This window comes from Lycorma delicatula, chromosome 5 (genome assembly GCF_047948215.1).
Source record: "Lycorma delicatula isolate Av1 chromosome 5, ASM4794821v1, whole genome shotgun sequence".
In the NCBI taxonomy this organism is placed as follows: Eukaryota; Metazoa; Arthropoda; class Insecta; order Hemiptera; family Fulgoridae; genus Lycorma; species Lycorma delicatula.
In genome coordinates, this window is record NC_134459.1 from 96,076,518 (window position 1) to 96,102,396 (window position 25,879).

Consider the following 25,879-nt stretch of genomic DNA (forward strand, 5'->3'; position numbering starts at 1 on the left):
TTTAATTATGAAATGACTTTATCAATTATAAAACTGATCGGCAATAACATCAAACGATAAATATACCTTAATTTTTTTTTTAATAAGGCTTTATCCGTTCGTAAATAGTTATCAATAAAAATCACGGAAGCAGAATTCTAAAAAAAATTTGTTTAAAATGGTATAACATATTATTTTAACTTAATTTTATAAAATCTTAGCTGGACGTAAATCTGAATGTATTTTTTTTTTTAATATTTTACCGGTTTAACAAGTAGGTACTGAATATTTCCATGATACATCGGATAAAAAAATTAAAAATTATTGTAGAGATTTAATATTTTAATAACATTCGTCAGATAACACACAAATAACTTTTAATAATAATGGAAACAAGTTTTAAAATATAAGAGATGTACAAATAGCGAAAAAGTTCGGAAACAATTTTTAAACAATTTTAAAAACACATTAATTATCAATAGATTTAAGAATGTATAAAAACATTTCACAGCACATTGGATTTATATTTCGCAAAATTTCATTAATAAATCTATTAATAAAAAGATAATCGTTAGAGAAAGTAATAATGCAATAGAGAAGGAAAAACGGAGTTTGTACATCAGTAATTTATGAATACTGTATAGAATAGGAAACAAGTCCTTCGGGCAGAACGCCCATTTCAATTCACAAAAAAAAACCAGAATGATTATCAGCATTGTTGGAATAACTGAAAAAAAACGAACGAATAACAAAAGAATACATAATTTTTTTTATAAACCTTTTAATTACATCCCAACCCCCGTAGGGGAAGACATCCATCTTGTGCCGATTTCGATTGCCACACCATACCCCCGTTCATGCCCTGGTGGGTTTAACGGAGGTCGTCTTTTGACCCTCTAACTTATTTCATCTCAATCATTAGCCAGGCCTCAGTTGGAATGCCACCGACGTAAATGCCTCGGTAGACCTTTACATCAGTGAATTTTAACTCGGCCTTTGCCTTCGCTGTAGGCTTCTTTCCGACATCTCTCTTTTGTCCTACATCGTTGCTCTCTGAACTAATTAACCGAGTTCGAGGAACCACGAACCCCGCGCCTAGTCCTTTTAATTACACATTAAATTAAATTAAAATTTTTATAACATAAAATTATCTTTTAACGAAAAACAAAACTGTTTACGTAAAGAGGTCGGGCTACAGTACCTCTTAAATAACTCTGCAACAGCGAAATAAAAATAAAAATAAATTAACAAATGCTCCTACCTCAAAACTATCTATTTTTTGATAAGACTACAATTTTAGTTAACAAAAAAAAAGAAAATTGTGAATGCGTTTTAGATTACTGGATATATATTAGACTTGCAAACAAAAGTGAACATTTCTAAGAAATAAAACACCATCCCGGCTGGAAAAATAATCTTATCCCTATTGTCAAATTGTTAAATTAATTAAATCTGTTAAATTATCAAGTTGTTAAATTAATGACTAAATATCAATTCAAGTATTTTATTGCATTAATTTCGTAGTAGCGTAATTTTATATTTTGTATTATACATTTAAAAAAGTAAATGCGCTATCGTGGTGCTAAATAACGAAAACAAAACAGTTGTGGTTCCTTGGATCTAGCAGTGATAAAACGGTTTTATAATGATGGAAAATGTTCTAAGTTACAAAAAAAAAAACTTTTAAATTTGGTTCAAGATTCGTGTGATAACTGTTCTACTGACCTTTAACAAACTTTTAAACATTTCCTTAAAACACCTTACGCAAATAAAGAGCTGGTTAGAAGATTCACGAAACGAAATAACATTTCTCTGAGAAATCGAACATTTATTTACTAAGATACCGGGAGACTTTTCTGGTAAACTAGAATTTCAACGTTACATAATTCAAATTATAGGATACGATTTTTATAATTAACTATAAATTGGGAGTGATTATCGGCAAGTATAACTGACGAAACATCCGTTTTTTTTTTAAATATGCGACGAAACAATCTCAAAAGACAAAAATAATTTTAAAAAATACGTGTTTAAACCCACCACTTACTTACTTAAAACACCACAATACTTTTTTAAAACCCTGATATGGATTGCCAATACTTATTTATCTGAAGTGGTGGTTCAGAGGTGTTATATTCCAACAACTACATTGTTTTGTTGATATTTTAATCGTTAAAACTTTTAAATAGTAAAAATGTACAAGCAGTAAGGAAGGAAATCAATTTTGAAATTTCCGTTCATTTACAGGAATGACATCCTGGAATATTTGTTATGGAATTCTTGATATGAACATTACAGTGCTTAATGTAAAATAAATAATGTAAATAATACCGCTTAGTATAAAATTATTCATCCGCTTTAGATATACACAATATTTGCTTGAAATATTTTTTCTGAGCATACAACTTCTGTTTTACATATTTATTTCCTTTTTCTGATTTTTGTAAAAAAACTTATTCAAAACAGCAAGCAGGTATAATCCCTAGCATATTTTATACACCGTACATTTTCTGACAAAAAATGATAAAATAAAAATTTGTAAATTAACCAAATAAAAATTAAGAGTCCAAAACAATCAGTAGTCGATGAAAAATAAACGGATATTTAACAGGATAAATAGATTTTAAGCATAGAGGGTCAAATACAAATGAGATTACTTCAAAACGACTTGTTGGTATATTTTAATTCCTTTTGGTATTAGAAAAGATTTTTTTCTTTAAAACGAGCCAAAGAATATATACTGGCAAAAAAATTGAACAAGTAGTGACAAGATCGTCGCTTCCGCTTACCAACAAAACGACCGGACGGCATGGTGAATTTCAATGTCACAATGAGTTGAACATTTTAAAGTTTAATATTAAGACAAATGGGAATAGTTTTTTCTTATGAGTGTCCATCCACAATAAAGTTATCCTCTGAGATAAAATAGGAAAGCAAAAATGAAATGTCAGACCGGCCAAGAAATTACTAAACCGCTTTCTTTTTCCTAACGAATTCACGTCTTTCTCGTCCAGTGACCGGAAGAAAAGAAATGTTTGTAATAGGATATATTAAACGCCTCAACATAATCTTTTAATCAATATTGTGTTATCTTTTATCGGGTAAAAATACTTCAATAGAAGCACACCACAGTACTACAAGGAACAGATGATCCTTTTTTTAAATTCACCCACTCTTTTCCGTTACCACCGATTCCTCCTGGTTATTTTAAGGTTTAGATCTGATCTGCCCAGTGGATTGTAATCGGTTATTTACGTAAATAAGAATCCAGATGAGTTACTGCCTACAGACCTGCTTAGGGACTTTGTTTTTACCATCCTAAGAACCAAAACTGTGGCGAAAGTCTTCTGTTGGGTCTCCTGATCCCTCCTATTATACCTGTAAATACTACCAACATTCATCAATCATTTTTTAAGACTTCAACTATCGGAAAAACATTCACATATGCACGCCTATACAAATTCAGAATACAAGAGCTACCACACAAATCCAAATATTCTTCGTAAACCATATTCAATAATAATTTTACGATAAGAAATTTCAGTAACTCAACAAAAAAAAAAAATTATGGATAAATAATAATGAAAAGCAATAAACCATTTTTGTAGAAATGAAAATTTGAAAGGATTTTCCAGGTTAAAAATTTGTCTATATGTTCTCAATTATTTAAAATGAAAAGAAACAGCATGATTGTTCCTTTAAAAAAAACACTCTTAAAGCTAAGATATTTTTTAAAAAAATAAATGAATTCTGGCATACAATTCGAAATATATAACATCATAGCATAGCAATAGCGTATGCCATTCATTGTATAGCAAAAATCATTTCTTGGCACCATAGAGATCTCAATTATATTTCTTTATCGCATAGATTCCCTATATTATTTAATCAAAAGAACAGATGATATAGTAGAAAAAAATTAAGTCTGTTAACCTTAAAACCGAAGAGGATTGATTTTCTCTCGCAAAGAACAGTAGGTTTTTAATAATATTGACGTAACTTTCACAAATTATCTGATATTCCTGCTAACTCTGTGTTTTTTGTTTTTTCAAAGAATTATATCATTAAAAATGTTGATAGCATTAAACGAGACGATAATAGGTCGAGCAAACTACTAGATTCAGAAAAAGCTTCAATAAATACAAAAATAACCATATCCTCGCGTATTTCGTTACAAAATCACGAACATGACAACTTTGGAAAAAAATCAGCAAAAAAATACAGATCAATTCTTAGAAAATTAACTTTTTAACGCGATGAGAATATTTTAAAAGTAACGTACATGGAATTTCTGGTATGTTTTTCGGATTGATAAAGCTAAGAGGGTAGACGATAAAATTAACTTAATAAGGAAATCAGCGAAATGCAGCGAGCATTGATTTTTCTTAAGTGTAACTTCGATGACGTAACACGTATTTCATGAAAACCGACGGTGTGCAGGCCCTAACAAGTTCAATCCAGTTTTCCTAAGTGTATCCTCGGTCTACGGATGAGGAATGCACAGCTTCCTTACTAAATATTAAACTTAAACTGCGTACCAAAAAATAATGCTGTAAAAAAAAGAAATATTTTAACCGAGTGAATAAAAAAATTAATTTTTAAACGATAGAAAAATCGACAGTAAGGATAATTCCACAGCTTAAGGTCTCTCAATAAGTCAGAAAATATCATTTTCACATCTGTTGTCGATTCAAAAATCAAACGAAAAATTAAATTTAAATTAAATATTGAAATTAAAATTCAAATATATAAAGTAAAATATTGTGCGTAGTTAAATAAAAACATTCATACGGAATCTACCACAATAAATTTTATGTATTTTTTGCGAAAGCGAAACGAAATCGACAGCCTAACAACTACTTAACTGATAGCTTTATTATAAAATTATCGAATGGTATAATATCAAAACAATTAAATGACCGATGACCCTATCCAAAAAAAGTTTTTAGTAATAAATAAATAAAATTATTCAACAAAAATTCAGATTAAGTATATATTTCATAGCCTGATTGAGACACATCAAATAATGAATTCACATAGAAAGTAACTGAGAATAAATAAATTACAAAATTGTCAAAAAATACAAAATTTATCACTGAATTAAGGTCGAGCGATCAAATATAAAGCGACGTTTACACCTCAATGAATACAATAACACTCGCAGATAGAATATTTTTCAAAATACAAAATTTTTACTTCTACAAAAGGATAATTATTTTCAATTAATTTTTTCAAGAATATACTAATTATATGTAGACCTACTTATAATTTACATGTATTTTTCATGTTTTATCAGACGACGTTTTTTTATATCAAACGTTTCTTTATAATAGAAAAAAATCTAAGGGATTAACTTTGAATTTTATGGATAACTTTATATAATTTAATACAAACCAAATTTTAAAAACAATTATTTATTTTTTTAAATTCACATTATAGCGTTTTAAGATACGTTTACGAAGCTTAGTTTATATTTGATTAAGTTTATTTTAAAAATAATCGTTTATTGTATTCTGCAAGAAACACAGGCACGATCAGCAGAATTTTGAAACTGGTTATCTTTGTTAATTATGAAAAATCATAACCCTAATTGAATAATTAATTTTTTCGCATTAATTAAATTGAAAAAAATATATATATTATTTTTTTTTAGTGGTTAAAATACAAAACAATATATTTTATGAAAATGAACTATCCATTTAATGGATAACGTAAGCGTTTACGTAGCGTGCTAATTATTGATTTCCAAAAACATTACACGTATACATTTCACTTACACGTGGCACCCAAGAAATTTTAAGCTAAATTTTTTATTGACGTTTTACTGCATTCAATGCTGTATTGTATATTTTCATAATTTTTATACGGTTTGTCATAGAGGTTATTAATATTTCACAATTTCCTTAATTTCAATTTTCATCCTATTATCATATTCCCATGAATTTTCTTTTGAGGTCGATCTAGGGCTAATCGTTTACCTCTTTTAAATTCTCTTAACGCTATTCGCTCTAAAGATTCACAATCCGATCAGCAGCAGTAGTTAATCTAAAGGGAAGAAATTATTTCATACCCGAAAATTCGTCATTCACCTAGCCTATCGAGCATTAAATCAAATTGCTGTCATAAAATTAAAACAACGAACCCAGTAAAGGGGAAAGGAGGATTTTAAGGAATTTTCGGTACCGGTTTTGTAGAACCATTTCGACCAAGGCAAGAGAAATTTCCTGCAAGAGAAATTTGCAGAATTTCTCATAACCTCATTTTACCTCAAAAACCTACACAGATGGAGTAAATTGTGGAGAAAATTATTAAAGGAATATAAAAAAAGAAAAAAACATTAAAATACATTTAGCTTGCAAAGATTAAAGTAGTTTTAGGGCAGATGGTAGGGACCTACATAGTGCATACCAGGTATTCTTTGGTGGTTGGGTTTCAATTAATCAAACATCTCAGGAATGGTAGACCTGAAACTGTACAAGACTACACTTCATTTACATTCATACATATCATCCTCTGAACCTTACGGTGGTTCCAGAGGCTACGGTGGTTCCAGAGGCTAAACAGAAAAAAAGAGAGAGATGGTAGAGACCTTTCATACTAAAAAAGATGTTAATTCCTCATAAATTAAAATAAAACATTTAAAATAACCATATGATGAATTACATCTCGTAAATTAGTTCCCTATTTTAACGGAAGAAAGTAATTTTATTAAAAGAGAAAAAATAAAGATCAGGCCAATATTAGTCATTAAAAAAAAGAAATAAAAAAATATTAAAAATAATAAATTAATCATTTAAATCTTTTAAGTATTACACAGTAATTTTTAAGAGTAAAATAGTACAATTTTAAGTGACAAAACTAACTACAACTAGAATTAATAATGAATTAAACTGACGCAATAACGAATAAAAAACAAAAGAAAGGCAATAATATTATTATTATTATTAATACGAGTAGATAACATATAAGCTTATAATAAAATAAAGCGAGAAACTATATAGTAATAAATAAAAATGTAATACAATGTATTCGGAACGATGAATAGAGGGCGTGCAAAGGTTGACCTTGGAATGACCGGGCACGGTCGATACTGCACTGCCGATAGGGGCGCTACCCACGGGCTCGTCCTCAATCTCTGCAAAATGGCTACCGCCCGCTTCCACCCCTTACCTAAACCGACCCACCGAACTGCACATTATTACCTACTCCCTACGTTATATACATACTAGTATATAGTTTTACAGATTTTATACACCTACCGTCCAAACGTAGTTTTAACTCCCGTAAAACGAGTAACAGAAACAGAACGTGACCTTTTATGAGCCGCAATAAAAATAATAAATTTATTTAAGGCTAAAGGTAAACGCTCGGGACATATTCAATGTACCAAGCGCCGATTTCAAAATGTAGGTTATTTCTTTGACATAGATAACGTATTCCTTAAATTACAGAAATAAAAAGAAATAATTTTATTCAGAATTTTCTTACACTCATTCCTCAGAGGAATTAACTGATTTTTTTTAAATTTTGTTTCTTAATCTTAATTAAGTTTTCTATAAATATAAATAGTATAAATAAAAAAATAAACAGTTTAAATGAACCTAACTATTCAAATTGGAAAAATAGTACACAAATTATTAAAAACAATGCACTAAATTTATATTACCTCACCAAAACGGAAATAAATTTTCATTAAATAGGAAATTTTTAAATAATGTCCAATCGAAAGATAAAAGCAGTTTAATCAATTACAAATTACTTTTCAAACAGTTCTGCATTAAAAAAAATTTGATTATAGTTATACATCGCTTAAGTATTATTATACTAAACATGAGAAATTCCGACCTCCATTGATGGAATATTATCGTCACAGTATTACATTCAGAATTTCTACAGCTTAAAAATATCATTTAGGGTGGAGTTTCTTACAAGCTACATATTTAAATAATACATTATCTTCAATAGGTTGAAGTCAAAAAAGGTATCCGAACGGAAAAATTCCATCCCATCAATTGTAGAAATAATTGGGAAGACAACATATATATATATATATATATATTAATATTTTTAGAACCGAACTAATATAGGATATTAAGAAATTCAATGAAATAAAATGTCTTTAGTCACATTAGTAAACACTACTATTATTATGAGATTGAATTTTGTGGGCAACTAATTAGAAGGTTGAAAGTTCAACAAAATTAAAATTTCAACTTCATATTATCAAGTAAAGTAATTATTTTCGGGTATAATTCAGGAGTAATAATTTATTATAGCGATAACATACGTCGACAAAGATGGCAAAATTTACACTCGCTCAACAAAAATGAGATATTTAAAATAATATTTAAATAACTTACTTCGACTCATACCCCAGACTATAACAGAAATCAGTCTGAACAAGATGACTATTTGCGATGAGAAATTTTAAAATCATTAGCGTTATTTATAAGTAACATTTTAATTAAGAAATAAATAAATGGATCGAAAATTGTAAAAGAAAGGCAATTTAAAGTAACATGGCCACCATATTTATACAAAACGAATATTTTACTTAAAATCTAAACATGAAAATAGTATTAGTATATGAGTTTAAGATATTGGGTAAAATTTTTGTAAACTGTTTTTATACATCTCTTGTTTTCCAATTTATTTTATTACCCTGTAGTATAACATTCTATTTGCATCTGCTTAATTACTTAAAATATATTATTTAAACAAATGTTAATTTCCTTTTTTTTTGTTATTATTATTATTAATAAACGTTTAATAATAATAACTGTGTTACTCATTCAAAGACAAGGAAACTAATTTAAAAACAAATTTGCTTTGAAATAATTCATTTAAATGGAAAAATTTATCAAAAAAATATATATATTTTACACAAGCACACAAATTAGATAAAACGTTTTTTTTTAATACAACGCTAAAGTCTTGACACAGATTTAAGTGAGGAAAAAATTCTATAACGGATGAACTGTTTTTTTTCTCCCGAACTGGTAAACAAAACAAAAACTTTTAAATAATCCTCACTCTATATCCAATAAAACCGCAATCCACTTCATTCCCCATTAAAGTATTCCCCTTTTTCCAAATAAAAAAAATGTTCAGAAAAGCACTTTAATCATTCGGGATAAATGAGTAAAAAAAAGAAACTAAACCCGATGATTTTAGTAGAAGTAAAAGCTCACATTTCTTAATAACAATAATATTAGAATTTTAAGCATATCAATAATTAATTCTCCGATTACTTAATTTAAATTCAATATACAACAATACTGAAAGATTACATAAATAAAGTTTTTATTAGACCTCATGCAATATAATTTAATTATCTTAATCTAATTTGATTTCTATTAGATATAAAATCATTGATGTAACAAGTAGAATATTAAAAATTAACAAAAAATACACGACAAATAAATTGCCCCACCTTACAGATAATTTATTTTTTAATTACGTATTAAAAGGAAAAAAATTTAAAACAAAATTTTGTTTTTTCTTTTAAATTTATTTCTTATTTATTCAGTCTTACTATTTTCTTACTTATTATTTAGTTTTACTTATCAAATTGGCCGATCATTATTTCGTCGCATTTTATAAAGGAAGTTTCTCCTGATAAAGTGGTTATCCTGTAATAAGTTATTTCCAGCATACATTAGGTGATTTTTTTTTTTTTTAACAAAAAGTAGTATTGTTTACGATGTCGATTTGGAAACAGTTTTTACTTTTTCTTCTTATGAATGCTTACTATTCAATTAATACAACATAATGATGATACATACGTCTGATTCATTCTAATATTCAAAATATTAGGTTCACAGAAAATTACAAAAATGAAGAAAATATTGGAAGAACTATGTTGGGTTAAAAAATAATAGATACTTCCTCAATCCAGGGAGCCTTAGTCCACCGTAATTAATAATCAATCTACACGGTCATTTCTCTGTAAGCCTATTCCTTACAATTTTAAACAGGAGACCTGATTACATTTCTCGCCTTTACATTTTTTGTAAACGATTTTTTTGTCATCAAACAAATATTTTTACAACTATTCAAGAATTGCATAAAATGTGTAAAATAAAAACAACCTTTAAAGGGATTTTAAAAAAAATCTACAAAATCGAACAAATTCCTATTTAACTCTTCATTTTTTTTTTCTTTTTAATTATTACATAACTATCTTGTATCAGTTAAAAAAATAAAAAGTCTTCATTATTTGTGGTGGCTAAAATTTCAAAACGGTAAATGGTTTGTGCAAACTCAATGATCTCTTGAATCGTATTGATCCATTAAACCTTCCCCTATTAACACAATACACCTTTAATGTTTTTTTTTTTCAGCGCAAATTTTAAACTTTTTTTTAAAAAAAAAAGCTATAATTCGATTTAAATATATTTTAGGATAAATCTTTTAATTTATTAATGATTTTCATTTTTTTTTACAAATACGTTTTACCTTTATGCGAGAATATAATAGATGTAGCATACATGTTTTATTATATAATTATTTTGTGTGGATAAATTTGTAATATTTAAATCATGAAATTAATTTAATTCATTATTTGTTTCTTTTTATTTTGTTCTTTCTTCCACATCAAATAGAACTATTTCTCTAATTTCTTTTAGTACCTAATTAATAATTAATTATTTTATAAAAATAAATAAATAAATATTAATTCGATCAAACAATAACAAAAATAATAAAGAATCCCTTTCGGCACGCCAGAAGGCAGAGGTAGATTTCACCGGTGCTTTAGGAGATAAAAGAGATTTCCACCTTAAAGTTACGAAAAACTTCAAATTTACTCAATACGACAATGGTTGCATGTGAAAACAAGTTTCACACGCTTAGTATACAACAATCCCCATATTCTTATAATTCCAGCATCCCTTGCCGTAAGGGTTGGTCATATCAAAATTGTTTCAGACAAAAGTTTTATGTAATTTATAGAGGACTAACGACCATTTTAGACCGATTCGAAACTGTGCCTATTAAGGGAGGAGAGGTAAGGTTCTTTTTTGTCTTCAAAACGTCATTTTTTCAACCTCCTGGGCCAATGGTTGGTGATATCAAAAAACATTACTTAGATAAACTGTAGGCCCTTATGCAAAAAATAGTAGGAACATTAAACGAATTCGATATTTTACTTAATAAGAAAGTTATAACGATATTTTGTTTTTTCGAAAAATTTCCCTATTTCCAACCCCATGGTCCGATTTTGGCCGTTTTTAACGAACTCCCAAGATTTTGGGAAGAGTTATTTTTAAGGAAAAATTTGAAAGTGATTGGCGAAAAATTACGGCAGTTATCGTATCCACAAGAAATTTATCTATATATAAACACATAAATGTACATATATAAACTTTTGAACTGACAGTGGTTTTGGGGTCTGGGGGATGTGAAACGCGAAAGATGTCGAAATTTTACGGTCGAATCATGGTACCCACTATAATAGGTAACTTTCTTATGAAATCTACATAAAAATATATAGAAATAAATTATATTCTCTAATGATATGTTACCATAATAAAATACAGTACATATACAATGAAAGCCGCTGGAGACAGCGCCTATAGTCTTAAAGATAGGCTACAAGGTGACACATGAATGACAGATTGCATAATGACGCCTGAACAATGAAATAAAACTCATTTATCGGTAAACATGTTACGCTTATCGATAAAAATAGCTAATAAAAAAAAAAAACTGTCAACGATATTGTTAAACTTTACTAACATTTGCAAAGAGATTAAAATTTAATCTTTTCACCAATGATAGTAATTAAATACTATTAATATCTTCAACGATTTTACACATTTTGCTACTCATTTAATGATTTTTCTTAAATACCAAAAAAAGTAATAAAACATTAAAGGTATTTAGAAAAATGTAACAATCCTCTGTTACGGTACGCGTGTTAAAATGTAACAGTTAAGTTATATCAACAACAGAAATGACTTGGACACAAATAACATAATTTGGGATATTAAAACAAAATGTTTTTTACACTGAATACTCCTTCTTTGTGATAAAAGTTGAAAATACTTAAACGTTGATAATTTACCATTTAGAAAGAATTGTTATGATGAACAGCAATAAAAGTTGTAATAAATCTTATTGTAGAAATGTGGTTAACTCGGTTTATTTCTCTTTATAATTTTTGAAAATGTCCTCAAACTAATAACGAAATATTGCTGGGAAAATTTTTTAAATTAAATGTGAAAACCACAGGGTGGGATTGAAAAAACTTAATTATAAAATCTATTTTGAAGAAAAGGAATGAATTAACCGTCTAATTAACATTCAGCCATCCCCCATCCTGACGTCTTATTTAGAAAAAAAATAATGTAAAAATTAATTCGATTGGTCGAAACAGAAAGAGTGACGGAAGCAAAAGCATAATGTTTTTCTTAAATTTTAATTAAATACCTCTTAATCTTAATATTATTATTACTATTTCTTTTTAAGCTTAAAATAAACGCAACAACAAAATTTTTATTAAATCCATCTGATCTGAGAAACCGTATAACTCAGGCTGGGAATTAATTTCCAATAAAAAAAACTAAATCTCGTAATCTTTTTATCAGCCATTAATAGTCACTTAATCGCCAATTGGACTGTACACTAAAAATATCACATTGTTCATACATCCGTCATTTTTTTTTTTTTTTTTGGTGGGGGATATTCCAGATCGCTTCTGGAATCTTTAGCCCATATTTGAATCTCTTAGGCCGACTAAAGTCACTGTTCTAATCAAAGTATCCAAATTACATGCCACTTCCAACAGCTCCAACGCTGTAGCAGTTTTGTCGATTTTCACATGATAATAAGAAGTTAACTTCATTACAATGCTCTAAATTTCAATCACTCATTTTTACGTCAAATTTTAAAATCAGATCTTAATTTTTTTTTCATAGCTAACAAATGGATCTAACAGCTAGAAGCTTACGCACGCACTAATACACGTACAAATACGATTTCGTGATTGAAATCGAAACACTACAGGAGCCATTAACTGCCCGATGGTAATCTTCTGCATTACTATGTAAATAAGCTAATTACCGCAAAATACGTCATTGAATGAAACTATTACAGCGTCATTTTGGGTAGAGAAAATTAAATTGAGATCTCACCCAACTGAAATGTTATGGACAGCATGTTTGTTTTTTTTCACAAAAAATAAACCTGACTTAAAAAAAAATTATAAATGATAAAATAATGGTTTTTCAATTATTCTTAAATTTATACGCTGAAACTAAATAAAAAAATATTTAGATTTCAAGGATTAGAAACTTAAGTAACTGAAGAAAATATTATTGTCAAATCTTTAGTGCGTATTTTTTTAAAATAGATTTCATTAAGCTTTTAAAGTTAATGTAATTTTTATTTTTATTTAGAAAGCAAAACAAAAACCGTTGCCCGTGCGAAAAGAAACGCACTAGAAAAGCAAATGCTATAAACCGGCGACTTGATAAAGACTAAAAAAACAAAATGGAGAGAAACAACCTTAAGAGGTAAACAATATAATTCGAATCTAAGCTAAGAACCTTTGGTATACAGGAATAGATATTATTTTTTTATATTATTTTTATAATATTATTTTTTTTATTTTACGTTTCCTAAGACATTTTCTTAAATTTTCGAATGAAAATATTTTGAATATCAGTTAATAAATAATTATGCACCAGTATAATACCTAATAAAATGCAAAAAGTATATATATGTATGTATATATATATTTAAAAATCTTCAAATGGTCAGTGAAATGGAACTTTTTGTTTAAAAGATTTTCCTCAATAGATTATGAGGATAAAGCTTAACACATCTCTACAAAACATAAAATCGATTTTTTTTTAAACCAAGAAGGGATTGAAACTTAAAAAAGAATTCTTACAGGTTAAATGGAGAACCTATGACTTTCAAAATCAATACACCATTTATTCAGTAGAAAACACCATAAAGAAGCTAACGATTAAACAAAAAAAAATTTTTAAGATTTGACAATTTTAAGGTCAAAACACTAAATTATTAAAGAAAATCTCAGTAAAGAGAACCACTTCATTAACATTTTAATACTTAACATTTTTTAATTGAACCTTCCCTGTAACAAACTAATCAAATCAATCAATAATTGTACGACAAAATTATCTACCGCTCATTAAAAATGATTACTTTTAGGATCGAATAGGTAAAGGTAGAAATTTTTATTTTAAACAAATTCATTTTTCCAATATAAACTAATTCGTTAAAAACTGCACTAAAATATAGTAAATTATGAACCGTAACCGAATGTAGGACATGGGCATGCAACTATAACTTTTCGATATAACTTTTATTTTAATAAAATTATTTCATTTTTAAGAAAAGAATACGATGAAATATTAAAACGTATATAATTTGAAATTTCACCAGCCGAAAATAGTTTTGAATTTTCTCCAAAATTACCATTAATATTAAAATTCTATGAAAGAAATACTTTTAATTGGATCTAAGAGGCCTTACTTTAATTTAACACAGATTAAATCTAATTTTTTATAAACAATCAAGAAAAGATTTTTATTATATATTGTTACGATTATAAAAATAAATATGAATCTTTATAACTCAACATCGGCATATTTGATACCTACAAACGCAGTCTAGTCCAAATCTTCCCGATGAAATTCCTGAATTTATATCGTGTTATCTGCAAGATACACTTATATCGTGTTATCAAGCAACAGACAGATTAATACTTGAAAAGAACCTTATTTTCTTCTGTTAGCCAAAAATAATTAATTACAATAAATAATAAAACATTTGGTAATATTATGCAAAAGCAGGAAAATTCTGGTTTAATCGGAAACTTCAGCAATTACGAGTAATTAATTAAACAAAAAAATTAAGCAACTCGTAAGCATAAAATTCAATCGTTCAATTATCAAAAACAAACGACTTTTATTTATCTCATACGCTTGAGGGATTTTAATATTTTAAATAACTGATGGAAGAAACTTTGAAACATTGATACGTGACACGATTAAAATCAGTAACCGACCTACATTCATCATAACACAACCTACAAGTTACATTACGGTTACTGACGGATGTAAAATATTATAAAAGGACAAGCTACATAGCTATAAGGCGGGAAAGAAAGTAATCCATCATTAATATATAGCAAAGTAAGGTCCAATTTATAGCTCACAGCATACAAAAACACTGAAAGTAGTAATAATAAAAATAAAACAAACACTCCGCAACAAATATCATATATCCGCAATAGTGCGGATATATGATATTTTTTACCCTAGCTATACCTTTGTGATATTTTTACCCTGGCGATACTGAAATTCATAGATTTTCTCAATCATTAATCTGTTTAATTAATACACAAAGGAGTCATTACCTAATAAATCAAAAAGATTCAGTACATTACCAAGCAATGAATTAAAAAAAAAAATGAATACAAGAAGTCCCCAGAGAAAGAGCGGATTAAAATTCAAATATAATAGTTTTGTACTAGAAAGTATTTTGAACATATAAATTTACAGACAGAGAAATAAATATAAAAACGAAATAAAAGTAATTTAAGTAATTTGTTGACATCAAAAAAAGGAATAACAAATTTTGAAAATATCAGTACGGGTGCATTACAACATAAAACGCTACCCTTACAAATACGTAATGGATCTGTGTACACCACTTCCACATTATCCAATCCAAAATTCGATTTTTTAATAAAATTATTTACCCTATAATATAAAATGTAATCCCTCCAAATTTCGTCGATTGTAAATTAGTCCGTTATTAAAACATAGAGCCCAAATAGAGGCCTATATACTTATAAATAATTTCAAATATGGAAATGTTTTGTATTCGAGGAGCCATAAGATGTGGAGGTATACAAAAATAAAAGAATCACTTTCGTTATATCATCACTAATACTTTCAGTATTTTATATTCTTCAACAGATAGGAAATTAAAATAACGTTACACTAACAAAAACATTTTAACAGAAAACAATATAAGAGCGAATCACGACTCTCAACAACTTTAAAACAGTTCCAGATACATTACTGTAATTTTCAGAATAAGTCAACTGCTTTACATTTTGACTAGAAATAGAATTTCAACCCCTTGTTGGGGGTGGCCCAGGGGTTGTTATTCAAATATTTTAAATGGCTACACCCTTTGTGTAATACATCATTCAGGAATTTAAGATAAGAAAAATGGTATAAATAAAAAGTTGGTACGATGTCTGTACCCAAAATGGCGACGCGATAAAATATGGATTTTGAAAAGAATTACAGTAATAATTTAAGGAACAGTTATCGCATATAAATAAATTTATAATAATTTGATTAAATGAATATTACTGAAAAAATGTACTTAAAAAAAAAATATTTATTAAGCATAACGTTTGCTTATTTACTGACATTCCATTTTGATAAATGTTCGAAATGTCCACCAGTTGTTTGACAGTGTGCCAGTCGATTATAAAAGGATGATAATGCATTATTCAATGATTCCCTAATAATAGTTTGTGCCGATTCTCGAATTCTATTTTGTAAATCATAGATATCTTGGAGCTTACTACGATAAACCAAATTTTTAAGCGGCCCCGTAGAAAGTAATCCAATCCAATGGTGACAAGTCTTGTGATGATTTCTCTGGCCATTTTATTTGACCCCTTCGACCAATCCATCGTACAGGAAATATTTTAAATTTCACGTACTTGAAGACCGAAATGAGGCGGAGCACCATTTTTTGAAAGCAAATGTTTTGGAAGTTGAGTCCAACAACGTTTTGAATGTTTGAAATGATACGATCGAGTAGTAAAACTTCATATTTCACTGCGTTTAAATTTCAATCAATAAATATAGACCCTATCAACTGGTCACCAACAATACCTGCCCGTACATTTACTCTGACTGAATACTGTACATGTGCCTCACGATACCAGTGCGGATCAATATCAGTCCAGTATCGACGAGTACGGCGATTTACATTGCTATTTTTAAAAAATGTGTCATCACTAAAAACTATGTTGTTTAATAAATCAGCGTAAATATTGTTCATTATAATTTCGCAGTAAGTCTTCGATCGTAGTCATCTTCATTAAGTTCTTGCACCAGACGAATTTTGAAGGGTTTGAAATTTTTTTCTAAATGTTCGAATCGCTGAACTTTGGCTAATGTTACAGTCTCGTGCTGCTGTTCGAGTCGAAGAATGAGATTTCTTAATTAATTCTTGCATAATCTCGATTTGAATATTATTATTGCAGAATAAAGATTTCTTATTATTTGTCAAGTTTTAGGCCTCCTTGTTTTCACCTATTACTAATGCTCGTTTTCCAAAACGTTTCGTGATTTTTGACACTATATTTTGAAATAGGGTTACGATTATTAAATATTGCATTGAACAATTAATAAACTTCATTATACACTGTAACTATATCGGCAAAACCACTAGTCATTAAAAGTGTGACCCTCTCCTGCTCATTAAGTGACATGTTGATAGCAATGTTAGCATTTAGCACAGAAAAAACTACTTCAGTAAAAAACAATCAAAAAAAGGTAAAAAAGTTGTAAAAATTAAAAGTGGGTTACAGATGTAGTAAAGGTAGACAAAATCAATTAGCCAACTGATCACAACAAATCACTTCTCATAAGAAACTAACAGTGTTGTAATGAAACGTAGAATATTACACAACAATGAAGTAAGCTTCATTTCTGCAATAATGTTAACAGACAATCAATGATCAGCTGATCAGCATGATTAACTGACAATATTTTTATTTATTTACTATTCAAATTGAAACAAAATCAATTTTTTGTTAAAAAATATTTTTTTTTTTAAATTAAAATTTAACTTTTAAAATAAACTTAAATTACAAGTAGATTAAATCTTAAATTAATTCACTTTAATTTATTTTTATTTAATTTTATTATTAGAACTTACTAAATTTAGTAATTTTTAAAATCCAACTTATCCGTCACCATTTTAGGTACAGACATCGTATCAAGTTTTTATTTATACCATTTTTCCCGTCTTAAAGAGACCTTATCACACAAAAGGTGTTACCATTTAAAACATTTGAGTTACAACCTACCCCCAAGAAGGGGTTGAAATTTTATTTCTCCTCAAAAAGTAAAGTATTTAACTATACCTTATCCTGAAAGTTACAGTATTTTTTCTGGAATGGTTTTAAAATTGTTGAGAGGTTTCCATACTTTTAATTGAGTCTGCATATATAAAACATGTGACCGATTAATAATCAATAAAAACTATTGAAGAGAAATTGATGAGGCACGTTCTTCTTACGGTGTAAGCGCACACTATGAAAGGATTTATTAAAATTAGAGTTTAAAGGGTTAAAATAGAGTATAATGATTTTTTTTTAATTTCTCGGTAAGAAATGAAGAAGATAAATTGATTTTTGATATGTGTAATCTTCATGTAATTATCTAAAAACAAATTTCTAGATTTTCAAAATTTGACCTTCAAAGGGGGTGGAGAAAGGTAAAAAATTTGAACGATGCTTGCAAACTTTCCCTATCTCAGACTATACTGAACGAGATATTGCTTACGTAGAGGCTTGCAAATACTTTTCAGATAAATACCTAAAAGCCAGTTTTGGGTTTTTTGAATTTCGATTTTTTAAGAAGTGCGACGGTGTACAGCGCGGCGGCTCAACTAACACAACCACCGTTACTGCATGTACGACGCGACTAGCTACACCTGCTTCGGTTTATTTGAATAAAAATACATACAATAAAAAAAAAAAAGTTGACCGCGACGGGAAACGCAAGTAACCTGTAGCGCGAATGAAGACACGACGCGGACGCTTATATATATAATGTAGTTTAGTGATTATGGCCTCAAGATTTCTTTCCGTGATCCGCACCGGAAGAAATAGAATTCAAGGACTATAATTTATAAATTAAAATCGCGAAATTATGAAAGAAAAATTTTAATGTTAAAAAGGTAACTACGAAAGTAAAATAATACACAATTTCTGCTCGAAAATATGTTCGTGTAAATAAAAAAAAAATAAAAATATTGTAGTCGACCTTATGTTAAGGAATTACGTAAAAGTACCCCCATATGACCACCTCAACTAAAAAAAAACAAGAAGCATAACGATAATCGTAAAACAAAGAGAGACGAAGATAGACAGACAAAGAAAGGGTGCTATACACATTATAGGTCAAGACATAATAAATAGCATGCAACAACCCTGTAATGAACAACTGAAATGGCACGAAAGAGTTAAATATAATCGTCCTTGAGAAAATTTCCATGAATTTTCCAAGAGTACACATAATACGTCTTAACAGTCATCTACACAAACAAAAAAAACATATTTTTCTAAACATTATTTTCCAACGGTTTTTTTACGGGAAAAAAATGAAAACAGTAAAAGTTAACAAAAAATAGAATAACGAATAGAAATACATACTTTTAATTCAATAGAATGACAGCACAATTTTCTAACATTCATAATAAAACTATAGGATGTAAACCCCCTTGGATATCCCCATAATAATAATAATAATGATTGCCCTTAATTACTACGTTCCTTTTCTAATCGGCATGTCAAAACGAACGTATCAGTTTTTAAATTAAAAAATAGCCATACTGACTGAAATAACTATTGCCATTAATACAGCCGGGTATACTGGACAACACCGTTGAAAATCTTCTAAACTGTGAAAAGATTAATAAATTAGACAGCTAATCGGATACACTTTTTTTAGAATGTTTAGCCTGTTAAACAATTTGTTAAAAACGCAATCAAAAAGGGTACTTCTCTTTTCAGTCTTTTTGAAGACAAAAATTTGAGTACGGGATAAGTTAAATAAATTAACAGAAGAATGAGGGGGAATAACAAAAAACAACCCACGATTTTTTACGATTACGAAGAGAATTATTAAGCTTCAAAATCATCGGCAGATATAACGCGACTGGTATAGATATTCGTGATACATATTTAAGTAGTCGTCTGCAAGCTTTGGTATGGTCTCCAGAACGCAACCTTAAAAAAAATCCTATTTTCAGTTTTATCCAAATAATTTTACTGTAATAATAAAAGAGTAATTTAAAGGGATTTTCATAAGTTGCGCATGCATACGCGCCAACATTAACCGATTTTTCTAACATTCAATTTACACAAATACCTAGGTTTGCTAAGCCGTGCATTATAACAGCTCTACAAGAATGAAAAAAAAAATAGGTTAAGTAATACCAATAAAAAAAACAAAAACTACAATTTCGAAGTAATTTTGCCTACCACTAAACAGTTTCACTTAAAAAAAAATGAATTTTCATTAACATAAGCCACATATCTGCCAACTATTTCAACAGACGACGTTATCTTCCAAGAATTGAAAAAAATCACCCAATTACATCGACCACAGACCACTCGTTGACACAGTTGGTGAGTTACGAAGAATTCAATCGGTTAGGAAAGATAAAGAACTGTTGATCATTCATACAGATTATGTCGGGATAATGAGGATGATGCCGACCGTGTTATTTTCGTTTGGCCATAGGTGGAAGATATACAGAGTAAATAGCGTTTGCGTAGGCTTATGGAAAATCGGATGGAACTAACGTCAATACATTCAGTAATAGAGGGGCATTCTGGATTTAATATGATTTTATAAATTAAGTATTTATAACACACCGGTTTAGTCTAGTCGTCAATCAGCTAATTTTCAAAGTCGACAAATCTAAGGTTCGAGTCCTTGTAAAAGCAGTTGTTTTTATATGGATTTGAATGTTAAGATGGATACCGATGTTCTTTGGTGATTGAATTTCAATTAACCACACTTCTCAGGAGTGGTCGACCTGAGTCTGATCCAGACTACATGTTTACCGGTACGTAACACTTAAATCGCTCTACACGTATACCTAAGTCAGGCCTGGCAAGCCGGTAGTAGTAACTGCATTTGCCTATATATATATATATATATATATATATACACACACACACACACACACACACACACACACACACACTCACAGACCCGGCAGTAGCTGAAAAACTGGTTGAAGAAAAACAGATTAAATATTTAAGGCTTGAATATGACTGCCAACAGACATAAATTAAAAACCAATATTTATTGTTGCAGAATTCTTCAGGATATGCTTAAGAAAGATCTAATTAGGAAGGAGCGCTGGATGAAAGTAATGAAAATTACTGGAGGAAGTAATTAAAATAGAATCGTTTTGATTGTTCTAGTAGCAGGTAACAATTGGAAATATTACTGACGCCCCTACTGAACCCATTCTCTTCTTTCTACGTCACGGTAACGAATTCCAGATGTGTATTAGGTTATGAACCGAGGGATCTACCTACAATCACCTTACTTGACTTAAAATTGCAAGAATACTGTAATATAGTATTACATGTACATTACTACGTTCTGCACAATGCAATTATCGATAGGTTTGCGCATCGTTTTAGTCGATCCATTTCTCTGCGATTATTAAAAAGGCTGAGAACCATACAACATCTGCAAACAGTACGTTGTAAAGTTATAGAAACTTCAATCCCTGTAAAGAAAAGAAAAGAAGAAAAGGCTGTGTAAATGATGCAGGATTTACCTTCTTCGCGGAGAAGATTAAGTCTGACTATGCTCACAGAAATTCACGCGTCTAGAAGTTCAGTAGTAGAGAAAAAAGTTTAGGTTTAAATTCCTTTAACAAATATAATGCCAACGCGATTGGCGAATAAAGTCAAGCTAAATGAAATTTTAATTTTAAATTTGATTGCAATCGACTGGGCCAAAAATGTGTATAAAGTCAGTCCTCTAAATAAAGCGGGGTTTCAATTTTGAAACATTTGGATTTTGAACTTTCTCTTAACTGCAATATAAGCCCTCGTCGAGAGCTTTTCACGATATATCATAAGTGGTACTTATTTTCATTAGTTCCAGAGTTAGGTGGTTCCAGTTTTTAGCGAAATAAAATTTTAATAAATGAAATATTTGGATCTTACAAGGGGAAGGCAGAACGGTTCGAATCTGATATCATATACATAATTTTTTTTTTTAATTTAAATATATTTATACCTCTTAATGTAAAAAAAAATAACTATAAATAATAATTTAATAACAATATAAAAAAAGAGAAAAAAATCAGAAGTTATTAATGAAATAAAATTGTATGTACTTTTCATTTTAATTCTAAGATTTTTACAATCAGAGGTTATTAATTATTAATAAATCAATATATTTAAATTAATAAAAGACTATGAATATGAAGTCAGATTCGAACCGACGAGTATATGATTACGGATCCAACACGTTCACACTTTTAAATAGAAAGTTTAAGACCAAAGAAAAGCAATAAGTTATCGACGAACATCAAAAACGATTCCCAATGAAAATTTATTTTTTTATATCTGCGCATAAAATTACTTAATTATAGAAAGAAAGCGCAGGATGAAATTGTATTTTACAGGAAGTAGTAAATTCTACTATTTTGATTCTATCGCAGTATCACAATTCGTGATTCCTTTACCACTCCAACTGGATCCATTTAAGGAACCAGAGGAACATCAAGAAAAAATATAGCAATCTATATAACAGCGTTTCTCTTTTCAATATTTTCGACCCAATTTTCAATCATAATTTTCACCGCGTCCCCTCTCATATAATAATAATGTATTTTGAGTATTTTGACGCTAAAGCTACACTACGACCTTAATTACAAACCTTATAAATTACCAACAATAAGTAAATTTATTGATATTTGGCAACACTGATCCGCTGCATTGCCAAAACCAGAATCGATGCCTCTATATTGCTCTTTGTTTAACGTCCACCATATCGGAAATTCTGGGTTTACCAGTAATGAAGTATATGAAAAAGAATGGCCCCTCTGCGTCATTTGCTAATAAATTTTGGCAGCAGACAGCGTGAAACCTGAAAAATTTTAACGATATTTGGAAACGCTTCATAGTGAGTACGTTGACAAACCTGCTTTTCATATGATTTTAATTTTAATTCGAAGAATTAAAATTAAAATCTTATGAAGCAAAGATCATTTTTAAAAGTAACTCTTTCTGTGAATGAAAAAGCATCTTGCCTCTTAAAAAGTTTCATATAAAATAGCCAGATACAGAAGTCTCGCACCACTGGTGAAAGCTTATTTTGTCAGCTGCATATGAGGTTGTAGAAACTATGTTTGGAGATAATTTTGCCAAACAACTGCAGTTCACACCTCTATCAAATGATACCGTTGCTCGTCGAATTGGTAATACAGCTGAAGATGTACAGCATCAGCTTTTCGGGAAGTTGCCTGACAAATTTTTTTCAAATCAGCTTGATGAGGTAACAGATAGCAATAAAGATGCTCATTTCATGCCTGTGTTCGATTTTGTGGATGGTATGTCAGCAGTAAAACTATCTCTCTGCAATCCAATAGAATTCAAAGCAACAGCACTCGCATTATTTGCTATTTTAAATGGGTTTATAAACGAGGCAAAAATAGAGAGGAAATAATGCGTCGGAATATGCACCGATGGAGCTCGTTCAATGTCTGGAAGATTCCAAAGTATACACACACTTGTGAAACAAAAATCTCCACATTGTGTCTGAAGACACAGTGCAAGATCCACAGAAAAGCTCTGGTTTCCAAAGAAATGAGTCCTGGTCTGAATATTGTGCTAACGACGGTTGCAACCATAGTACATTATATAAAAATAAGATCCCAAAAATCAAAAATCTTTTCAGCACTTTATAAAGACATAAATTCAGTACATCCTGATCCCGTAGGAAAAGACACCCTCATGTGGCAATTTCGGTCGCCACGCCACCTCCTCCGTAACTAGCCCTTACGGGCTTTACCGTTGGTCATCTTCAGAACTTCGACAAAAGGCAACTCTCAGTCTTGTTCTTGCCTCAGTCAGGATGCCACCAATGCGAATACCACATGTGATATTCCCATCGGTGTACTATTAGGAAATGAACTCTTTAAAACAAAAGACATCTATGTCGAGTCTTTAACAAGACTGAGTGACATGAAGGAACTGAAATTAAAAACGCAACTACCTACCCGATAGGTTAGAAGTTAAGTTCAACACGCAACCATAACACAAAACAAGAAATAAAAATAAACTTAAATATAAAAGTAAATAAATACTACAAAAACATCAAACTTTATAACACAAGAATAACAAAACAAAAACACATGAAAGACCAGACGGAATCCTAAATTCACTCGGCAATCCATTCTCTTGTCAGGTACCCGATGAAATTTTCAACAATTACCCATTCCGCCCGATTTTTTAAATTCTCACGGAGATCTAATGTCGAGCCGACAAAATCACGTGGGAAATTTTCGCAACGTCTTTATCAATTAAGAGATGAAATCGCTGTTTTTCTAGAAGAAGTAAACCTACCGGAAATCGAAAAGTTCCGAGATGGTTTATTTCTGATGGAATTGAGCTACTTAGTCTAGACATTCGAGAAATTAAATACCTTGAATCTTTAACTCCAAGGAGCAAAAACACATGTTGAAATCGAGTGATAAAGTTAATGCTTTTTGTAAAAAAACTGGTATTGTGGAGCAGAAATTAAAAAAAAAACCTAGAAATGTTTGCAAATGTGGATGAATATGTTAAAACTTACCCGGCTGAAGAACATGTGAAAATTGTTTTATAACCATTGTAGATTGATTTAGCCATGCTGGCAAAGAATTTTAAAAAGTATTTTCTTGTTGCCGACAACTTTGTAGCAAATTACGAGTAGGTTAATGATCCACTTCAAAATACTCCCGAAGAGCTCTAAACTACCGAGAAGAAATCTTCATAGACTTCACTGCAAGTGGCGAAATCAAAAGATAATTTAGTAATAAGTCACTCTTTCAATTTTAGGCAGGGGTAGATTATCAGTGTTTTTCACTAAAACAAGAGCGTATACTATTACCATTTTCAACATCCTACCTTTGCAAAATCGGATTTTGTACGGTACTACTTAGAAGACAAAATATAGATCTCAGTTAAATATAGAAAACGAACTCAAGAGTGTTTATTTCTAATATTAACCTTCCTTCGAAGAACTCTGCGCTGCAAGGCAGGACTAAGGGAATCACTAATAATTACTAAACTTGTTTTTAATATAGTACTGATGGGTTATTAAATACATTCTGCAGTATTGATACAATCCTATTTTTATAAGTGTCTACATCAGTGTAAATGTGTATTTTATTATTTATTATGTCAGAATATATTTTGTTTTTCTTTCCTTTCAGTAAATTAATACATTTTTTTAGAGATTTCATTTTTGACTGCTCGCGCCCCCCATTTAGTGTTATCACGCCCCCCTAAGGGGGCACGCCCTACACGCTGAGAAACACTGCTATAAAGCCAACACGCTGTAACAGTCACGTACATTTAAACAACTGTGTAAAAAGTACGTGATACGGTAAGATGATCGGGTATACCGAGTGGAGCCGTCCCCTAAGATGAAAGTCTTTCCCTCTAGGTTAATAAATAGATAAGATGAATTTTAGTTGTGTAATTTTTTTAAAACAATTCCGAAGTTATATATATGATTATACATTTCTATGTACTAATTTTATTATAATTATACATACGAGATAAAATAAGTTTACTACCAGAGCGGCTTATTGTGTAAACATTACGTGTTTTAGTCGAATTAAATAAATTAATAAAATAAATGAATACGGTGACCTGTAAATAATAAGTATATACGTTAATGTAATTATTTAAAGTGACAGGTGTAAAAACTGATTTATTGCACTACCATTTACGATATCAAAGTTGCTAAGTATTAATTCAAGGTTTTAGCCCTGACAAGTGATTGAATCAATTACGCGGAGGACAATTTTCAAGACAATTTAGTAATAATAAGATATGTATGCGCATCCTGTAAGAAATAGA